The sequence below is a fragment of the Limulus polyphemus genome, unplaced genomic scaffold (genome assembly GCF_000517525.1).
Source record: "Limulus polyphemus unplaced genomic scaffold, Limulus_polyphemus-2.1.2 Scaffold70, whole genome shotgun sequence".
Classification (NCBI taxonomy): Eukaryota; Metazoa; Arthropoda; class Merostomata; order Xiphosura; family Limulidae; genus Limulus; species Limulus polyphemus.
Window position 1 is genome coordinate 365328 of NW_013665680.1, and position 10148 is coordinate 375475.

The window sequence follows — 10148 nt, forward strand, 5'->3', positions numbered from 1 at the left end:
ACCCATCCTTGAATCACAGAATTCCACTAATCAACTCCAACAAATAGTCCTTGTTCTCACACTTCCGATCTGACTGAATTAATGCCTTTCGTGAAGATAAATGCACTGTATCTCAATACTCTAATAAGCTAAGGAATTTAATTATTTTATTTTCATTATAAGTATAATAAATGCTTCTCTACGTATACTTAGTCACAACCCAGCCTGCACATTTTATACGTTAGGAATGCCGCGAATGTTTTACTTCTATGCTGCTAACTTTGTGAAAAAGCCATGATCATGAAACTTACCATTTTGCTTTCAACGTGTTTTTTTTGTTTAACAGTAATCAAAGCTTGCTGTTTCATCCTGTACCTGAAGTTAACTTATATAAGCCATACGAAACCACGGATTTGTAAGTTAATGATCCTAAAGGTTATGACTGAAAAAGATATGATTTAGGATATACTGTACTATCGTGTGGATTTCACTTATATGTTGAACCCAAGATATATGTTACAATCATTTAGTCCTGAGCTGATTTCCTAATAGGACTTAAATCAAGAATTGACTACATCGTCAGTGTAACATAGATTTCTTGATTGACTTTAATCAAGAATTGGCTACATGCTCAGTATAACATAGACTTCTTGATTGCCTTTAATCAAGAATTGGCTACATCCTCAGTATAACATAGATTTCTTGATTGACTTTAATCAAGAATTGGCTACATGCTCAGTATAACATAGACTTCTTGATTGCCTTTAATCAAGAATTGGCTACATCGTCAGTGTAACATAGATTTCTTGATTGACTTAAATCAAGAATTGACTACATCGTCAGTGTAACATAGATTTCTTGATTGCCTTTAATCAAGAATTGGCTACATCCTCAGTGTAACACAGATTTCTTGATTGCCTTTAATCAAGAATTGGCTATATCCTCAGCATAACATAGATTTCTTGACTGCCTTTAATCAAGAATTGGCTATATCCTCAGCATAACATAGATTTCTTGACTGCCTTTCATCAAGAATTGGCTAAATCCTCAGTATAACATATATTTCTTGATTTTTTCTTTCCATTTGAACCTTAAAATGATACTTACAAAACATTAACCAGAATTCTAAGTGTTCGTTCTAGTAGAAAATTTTATTTTTATCTTGTAAAGTTAGCAAATATGTTATAAATCAAACATTTCTTGAACAATCTTTCTGAAAATTGGCAGAAGTATGTAGAACTTAACAAAAAACAACATGCTAGCACTAAAAGTGATATATTGCGTGGCAGCTTTGAAGATTTATCAATTTTCTTTAAAAAAATGCACTTTTGTCCGTAAAATATTTCAGGTACACTGATATTATTTGATATTGCCTGACAGTCCTTGCATGTATGGTATTAAATTACTTGTAAGTCTGTTTGTAAGTTCAAGTACTTAAAAAAAGAAAAAAGATCAGTCAGCAAGATATACTACGCCTGAAGAAACATATCGGTATCTGAATACTCTCGTCAAAAAAAAAACAACACAATATATAGTCCGAATGGAATTTATCGGTATTTCAAATCTTGCAACCTACTTGTCTATAAATATCATTGCAAACAATTAATTCTGTATATTTGAACCTTTATAGTGTCAATTTTTATTATCATTAATGAATATAAGAGCCTTAAGTTGATCCCTAACATCGTGCTACCCCTCCAATTTGTTTCTTCTGTACTATAAACAACAAAGTGAATACACATAAGCTACAACACATTTCATTGTCGTAATTTTTGCCTTCCAGGTGATACTGTTATAATATAATTTGCTTACATTTGTTTTTCCCCTCTCCATATTATTATTGTCTTTTTTATTTGTGCTCTGTCCACCGAGGAGAATCAAACCCCGGATTTTAATATCCTAAGCTTACCACTGATCACTGGGGGATCCTTTCCAGATTTAAATCGTGGAACTTCTATCTCTAAAAGGCCCGGCATGGCCAGGTGGTTAGGGAGCTCGACTCGTAATCTGCGGGTCGCGGGTTCGAATCCCGTTTCACCAAACATGCTCGCTCTTTCAGCCGTGGGGGCGTTATAATATGACGGTCAATCCCACTATTTGTTGTTAAGAGTGTAGCCCAAGAGTTGGCGGTGGGTAGTGATGACTAGCTGCCTTCTTTCTAGTCTTACACTGCTAAATTAGGGACGGCTAGCGCAGATAGCCCTCGTGAAGCTTTGTGCGAAATTCGTAACAAACAAACAAACCATCTTCAAAAAGGACTTCGTACAGAAACCAGCAAGTACACAGGATGTCTATGTAATTGGTACTCCTCAAACCCTGAGAAGTTGGAAATGTTCACACCAGCATTACAAGAAAAGGCGTATACCGCTGCAAAGCAGCTGCTCTATCCTAGCCTTAATTAATTAATTAATTTTATTGAGAAACGTAAAACGTCTGGTTAATGGGATATGTTTATAGAAAGTTTGCAATACTATAAAGTTCCAAGTCGAAATTTCTGTTTATTTGTTCTTCATAATCCTTTCGCTCTTCCGCAGATATTACAGTTGATATATGAACTCCGAAACATGACCACTTCATCAACAGTTCATGTATTTTTTAGACATTAGGGTTCAACTTTGAACCCGCTCCCACCAAAAACGTTGCTGAAATGGCACCATTGCTTTGGGGACGTAGTTGTGTCATAATAGTGGTTGTCAAATAACACTACTTGGTCAGAAAAGGGCATCTCAAGAATAATTATATATATATCTATTAAATTTTAACTGTTAATTAGAAAGTTCACTTCCTTCAAAGTGTAAATGTGTTATCGCTATATAAAATACATATTTTCTGAACGAAATTACATCTAGAGCCCACAGTTTCGTCTCCTCTTCATCCTTATTAGATTTGTTTGTTTGTTTTTTGAATTTCGCGCAAAGCTACACGAGGGCTATCTGCGCTAGCCGTCCCTAATTTAGCAGTGTAAGACTAGAGGGAAGGCAGCTAGTCATCACTACCCACCGCCAACTCTTGGGCTACTCTGTTACCAACGAATAGTGGGATTGGCCGTCACATAATAACGCCCCCACGGCTAAAAGGGTGAGTATGTTTGGTGTGAAGGGGATTCGAACCCGCGACCCGCATATTGCGAGTCGAACTTCCTAACCACCTGGCCATGCCGGGCCCCTTTTTCGAGACTACGTTTTTAAAGTTTCAGAATTTTCTGAGTGCTGTCGAAGTTGACTGTGAGATTATTAATTGTTACCAAATACGTTTAAGAACGTGACACCGCCAATAAGATAATTGATTGTATTTCATAAAATATCAAACCTTTGACTATGTATTTCACTTATAGCAAACGTGAGTTATACTGCACTGTTTTCCGTATTGCTTTATTACCTAGATGACGAGTTTCGTATGTCTTTGTAATGTTCCTTTAGTATGAATATTTTCGCTTAATGAACTTATTGAATGCAGGAAGCCAGGCCATTAGGCACGCAAGAATTTTATGTCATGTTTGTTTTAATACCTATACCAAACGTATCAGTCAGGCGAGATCTGCGCTATTACTATTATTAATTGGTTTATTTTTAATCTCGTTTTCTAAGTTCATCCTAAACGTCCGTATGTTTGAGAACCGACTTTGTATTATGAAAGGTTCAGTCTCTGGGGAAAACTAAGTAATTAAAGGTCCTAGCGTTGTATAATGTATACAATTCGAAGTGAATAAAACAGATGAGGACGAAGATAATATAACTGAATGCATAAGTTCAAAAGATTTGAGGAAAAACCCCGTTGTAAACACAATATTCTAAGAAATAGTTTAAGAGAAACATCAGAAAGATTATAATATATTCAGTATATGTGATTACATACACGATGCTGTTGAGTATCTGGCGACAGAAGAACCTTTGATATGATAATTCAAATATCCGTTTTAAATTTAATTTGTTTTGCTTATATTCTACCGCTGCACTATGTTAAAAAGTGATTGTGAAATGATTGGATACAAACGTAGTTTTACAAAAAAAAAATTGTTAAAGTCTCATGCATTCATACCTACATATTCCAAAATACTATGCGTTTTTTGTAATGATAAGATATTATCATACAAAATAGTTTTCTCGAAAAAAGTTCTGTATATTTTATTGTGATATGGGCAAATAAGTTTGAAACAGAACAGATGAATATTAAATCTACAAAACAATAGGTTCTTAGGAAAAGAATCTTATGCCACACATGGACTAAAGAGATAAGTCAGATACTCCTATGGTTCAAGTATAGCCATCCTTAATTTTGAACTGTTAATCAGAGGGAGGAAGCCCAGTCTACATCACCCTCCACTCTTCGCCGAGTTAGTGGAATTGAATGTTATGGTTGTAATGCCCTCACAGCTGAAAGAATAGAGCTTATCCAGCAGCATCTCACGGCTCGAACCTTGAACATCCCTAGCTAAAAACTAGCATCTTTATCGCTAGGCCTCGTCCATTTCCTTCATTAATCCATACTCGACGAAAAAAAAAGTAAAACTGGTTACTGGTTCACTTGAAACGAGAAATAAAAACCACTTTATTAGTAAACAAAAACACACACACACACAAATGGGTATAGCATGCGATATAGTCCATGTATTCTTTCAGAATGTAGCCTTTTCTGTGTATTGAACAAATGAGGATTATACAACTCCAGATACTCTCACTAGGGCAATATCATAGTGACCTGAGCTGAGATGATAGTTCTGCTGGGAACTGTATCCAAGTTAAAGCTCGTCCAATGCTTCCCAGAAAGCTAACCTTATTATCAAAGAAAGGGAGAGTAAACTTTCTCGTGCACCTGTTTCTTTTTATGACCAGTGCACCGGACACTGTGTTAAAAGAATTAACGATTGTACTGGCCACGAACAGAAGCAAACACATCCGCAGTATTTCTGACCATTTGTAAGAGCTTACTATTCCTAGTAGCAGTAGTGAGATTCCAGTTAAGGCTCTCAAGACTGAAACATTGCATGATAGGCGTGTAGAAACTGAAGTTTCCACTGGTCAAGGATAATCCAGTAAAACATTCTGAAGACGTTATATTTCAGTATAAATTGTATGCAGATTTCTGAAGAGGGTACTTAAAACTGGTTCTGTTAATAATAGAAGTGGTCGAGGTAGAAAACTACAACTCTCCAACAGTGATATTAAGTAAGTGAAACTATGTTCTTTGCGATATAGAAGACGACCGAGCGCAGATCTTGTCGACAATCTTATTGCAAATGCAGGTGTAAATGTAAGCTTTAGAACAGTAATATGCACATTAGTATGAAGTCGTCTCAGTGGACATATATCTGCTCTAAAACTACTGCTAGTAAGAGATAACAAAACCAAAGGGTTGAAATGAACACTAGACCACAGACAGTGGAAGGAGTAAGACTGGAAATGCGTGATCTTTACAGGTGAACCTAAGTTCGAATTGTTCTGGAACAATCAGCACCAGTTTGCTCAATGGCGGAGAAGGCAACGGTATCATAGTCAATACACGACATCTACAGTGAAGCATATTGGAGAATCAGTACAAGTTTAGAGCTGCATCCTCAGCCAAAGTTCTCGGTTTTCTAGCAAGACTTTAATCCAAGGCGTACAGCAATATGTGGCAAAATTTGGCTTAATGCTTAAGAGTAATATAAGATATTTAGAACAATATTACACAATCGTATGAAAGCACGAAAACAGGGTACAATGCACTGTGTAAAGCAAAGAGGACACATATGTAAAAACTAGGGAAATGTGCTACTTATTCACTTTAATTTTGTATTTTTTTGTAATAATGTTTTTTCCTTCATAAGTTCACCATCCAGTTGTCATTACTCGTTGTTTGTGACTCCTGTATGTATATCGCTTATTGACTACTGCTGTATATCAGTACAGTACTGCTGTGGTCAACTATTTTTAACTACAAATACTTCTTTTGGCGTTTTTGATACGTTGGAGCACGATGACCAACAGTACTAATGGAATTGAGCCACCAACTATCTGACGCAATAATGCATTTTTCAAACTGACAAGGAATTTACTTTTGAAAAGAACATGCCCCCCCCGTCCCTCCAGTGGCTTAGCAATAAGTCTGAAGGCTTAACAATGCTAAAAACCGGGTTTCATTACCCGTGTTGAACACAGCACAGATAACCCATTCTGTAGCTTTGTACTTAATAACAAATTAAACAAAATAACACTTACAGGTTGGGACAGCTCAAATTGAAACTGTTCTTACGCATTTAATATTAACCTTATTCTTATGTCAAGGGAGAGTTTCTACGAATGTTCAGTTAATTAAAAGTCATAGACTGAATAAATAAAAATGCATTCAAAAATTTTAATCAACCTAAGTTTAGCATAATATTTAAAAAAATCTAATTATAATTTGTAAATACAAGAAAAAATGTTAATATATAAGTATATTAACATAAAAAATACAATTGTGCTCAAAAATGTTTATTTTTTTTGTCTTCATTTTTTATGTTTAATGTATATTTAATGTGTCATTTTTGTTGTTGTTTCCGTAAATAGATTAAATCTAATTTCGAGTCTTCGCCAATTTTTGTATGTCAAGAACGTCTCTCTTGGTTTTGTTCATCATTGATTATTTTCTACGCATCTTACTTACCACCCCAGTCATCAGTAAGTTAACTTCACTAAAATAAAACTCGTATATTTTATCGTATTGTCTTGCTTTATAATAGAACATTGAAGGGTCATCTGTGGATTAAACTATTTACGACATTTTATTTGTCAATATTTTGGCCAAGTTTTCTGATATGGACTATATACGATACAATTTGTTATATACGTATATGAAATAACGATACTGCTGTCTGAATTTTTAAATAAATTATAGAAATTACACTATTGGAAATCTTTAGCGTTTTTAAAAACATTGAAGTTTTTAAGCTTACGTCACGTTATGTTTTTTCTCTCGAATGTTTTAAGAGTCCTTTTAGCCTGTGGATACGTTTTTGGAACCGTTTGTGCTCACATTTCTAATTAAAAATGAGAATAAGTTATGTATTACATTACTCTGGAGTTTTGAAACAGAGTATTAAAGTGAAAATATAAAGAGACTTTAACTTTTATACAAATACAATGAATTTTCTTGATTCATTGCCATTTTAAAGACAGTTTTTGGAATACAGTATTAGATAATAGAAGTTTTAGTTTCATCACACTGTAAAAAGAGATGTGGTCTCTATTCTACAATTATTGATTGGTCAGACAAGAGTAGTCCAAAAGTTGGCGTTGCGTGATGTTGACTACTTGTATTCTGTCTAGTCTGTCAGTTCAAAATGAGGGACGATTAGCGCAGATAACTTTGCACGAACATCCAAAAACAAATTATCAAGTGGATATGAGTAAATTCTAGATTTAAAATTCATATATTTTACTAAATTAGGCTTATTTGAGCTCTCTAAAACTATAAATTTGAAGTGATATTGTGAATAAGTCTCAAGTAAATTCAATTTTAATTCAGAGTTATGCAGTCTTAAGGTCTTTATATCATAAAAGTGTCATTTACATTTCAATAATGTCTTTTATGTGAGATATTTTATTGAGCAAGATATAATTTCTGTTGTCGTCGCACGATATTTTCTTACATGGCAGTGATTTCTCTGGAAAATGTATTTATGTTTGCGAAATATGTTCTTAATTTGTTGATAATTGTACTTCGATATAACGATGCTCATTTACAAAATAGTTAAGAAGAGATATGCTAGGAAAATTGTTTTACTACTCTATCAAATGCAAATTAGGCCACATGAGATTTGTTTGTTTGTTTTTAATCACGAAGCTACACAACGGGCTACTTGTGTTGTGCTTATCACAGGTATCTAAACCCAATTTTTTGCGTCATAAGTTCAAAAAATTACCGCTAAGCCACTAGGAGGAACGTAAGTTTGTTTGTTTTTGAATTTCGCGCAAAGCTACACGAGGGCTATCTGCGCTAGCCGTCCCTAATTTAGCTGTGTAAGACTAGAGGGAAGGCAGCTAGTCAACACCACCCACCGCCAACTCTTGGGCTACTCTTTTACCAACGAATAGTGGGATTGACCGTCACTTTGTAACACCCCCACGGCTGAAAGGGCGAGCATGTTTGGTGTGAGGGGGATTCGAACCCCAGGAACGTAAGATATGACTGCTCTTGATTCTGCTAATTTTAACACAATGACATGCACATATAGTTGAAAAACACTATTATTTACATATGCAAAGTAGAGTGACGTATGACTAACTACAAGGCAATGAGGAAGAACAAGGATCTCTCCGAATTTCGAAGGGATATGATAATGAATTACCGTATAGTAGGCGCGTTGTTATTAAAGACAATTTCTTTGACCAATTATTCAAAGAACTTTATCAATAGAGACTACTAATAGTAGCAGTCAAAAAGGAATACATGTGCCTCTAGGAAAAACTGTAACTGCCAACTACTATAGACTAATGGAAGGAAAACACGTGGACAGGTTATGAAATGCGACAGAAGTTAGATTTTGTCCCAAGTGAATGGTTATTTCAATAGTATCATTGGATGACATTACAACCGGTCCACAAACTGTTTATCTTAGATTAAAATAAGAATTAATGGTTTTATTGTTGCTTAAAATTCAAACTGTAGACAATGTAATATTGAAAGCGCGTGAAGTGGTTTGATGAGTCACATTTAAGTCTGTTCTGCATGGAGTGTAGAGTAGAAATACGGAGGAGATTGGATTATGGGCTTAATCCTGCCTGTATTGTTCTGAACGTACAAGCTGCTAAAGGTGGCGCTGTGATAAAAAGAACATTTTGGCAGGTTGGGTCATTTGTTTCTTTAGAAGGGCAGATAATGTCGACTGTAATCCAACGTTATTTTTAATCTTATTCACCCCTCAATTTTGCATTTCCACTCCCATGAACAAGGGGCTTTTCCAATACGATAATGCAACAATCTATTGCACTCGTATTTTTTGCAATCGTATTGTAGGACGCATGACAGGGACTTCTTCAGTCAACGTTCGTGGCCAGCGTAATCTCTGGATTTCAATTCAATTGAGCATTTTGGGATGAACTTTAATGTGATTTCGCACTGTAACCCAATGTCGACATCTGTGAACCAACTGCAGATTAAATTTCTAAAAAAAATATAAAAAATCTACTACAATCAAAAAACAAACCTTCCGATATTACTTGGAGTCCATGAAGTCATGCCCAGGTTAATATGGCAGCGAATTACATAGGCCGCTCAATCTGATATTAGGTAGGGACTATAAAAAAGTTGTCTACTCAATATTTTTAAATTTGCGTGAAAAATAGTTTCGTGCAATCTTGTAAACCTTTTATTTCAATACGATGTACTGTCTGTGTTTCTGTTGTTTTAGAGCAAAGCCACGTTGGATTATCTACTGTGTCTACCGAAAGGAATCAAACCCCCTTGAACTTCAGAGTTTTAATTTAATAGACTTACCGCTGTCCCACCGGAGCACTTGTCTGTGTGGTTGTCTACTCATAAATAGCTGTCTGTTGCGTGAAATGAGACGTCTTTATTTTAATATAATGTGGCTTCAATTATTTGTTTCTTTACAGATCACGTGAAACAAAAGGCGATAAAACCTTAGTCCTTTTGATAGATGGATTTGTCTTCTTCAGGGATAAAGCCTTTCGCTTTAAAACAGGTTCTATCAAATAAAATAAATTAGTTATTATAAGTCCCAAAATATAAAAGTACTACAGCCTAAAGGATATGATAGTTTAGTATTTCTTCTTTGTTTGCCCGAACAAAATGAAAATCTTGTTTTTAAAAATGTATAGTAACAAGCTTAAAATAAGAAGCTTGAAAGTTACGGGCGTGTAACTAACTCTTCTGTGTTGTTTTATATAAAGTTGTCACATGTTTGTTCGTCCAGTATTTCTTTGCTCTATAACAAAACGAAAAATATAAACAGTTTGAAATAGAAATCGCAACTTTCTCAACTGCAAAAAGAAAAAAGAAGAAAAGCTTAGTATTCACATAATATACACAAGTAACAGAAAAGAAATAAAATCTGATACTCTTGAAATTATCTGAGTTGGTATCAGCAGGTTTTTTTTTTGGGGGGGGGGGGGCGGGAGGGCAGGTATATTAAATTACACAGCTAAGATGTTAAACTGCTATGTACTCAATTTTTAGAACCACCATCT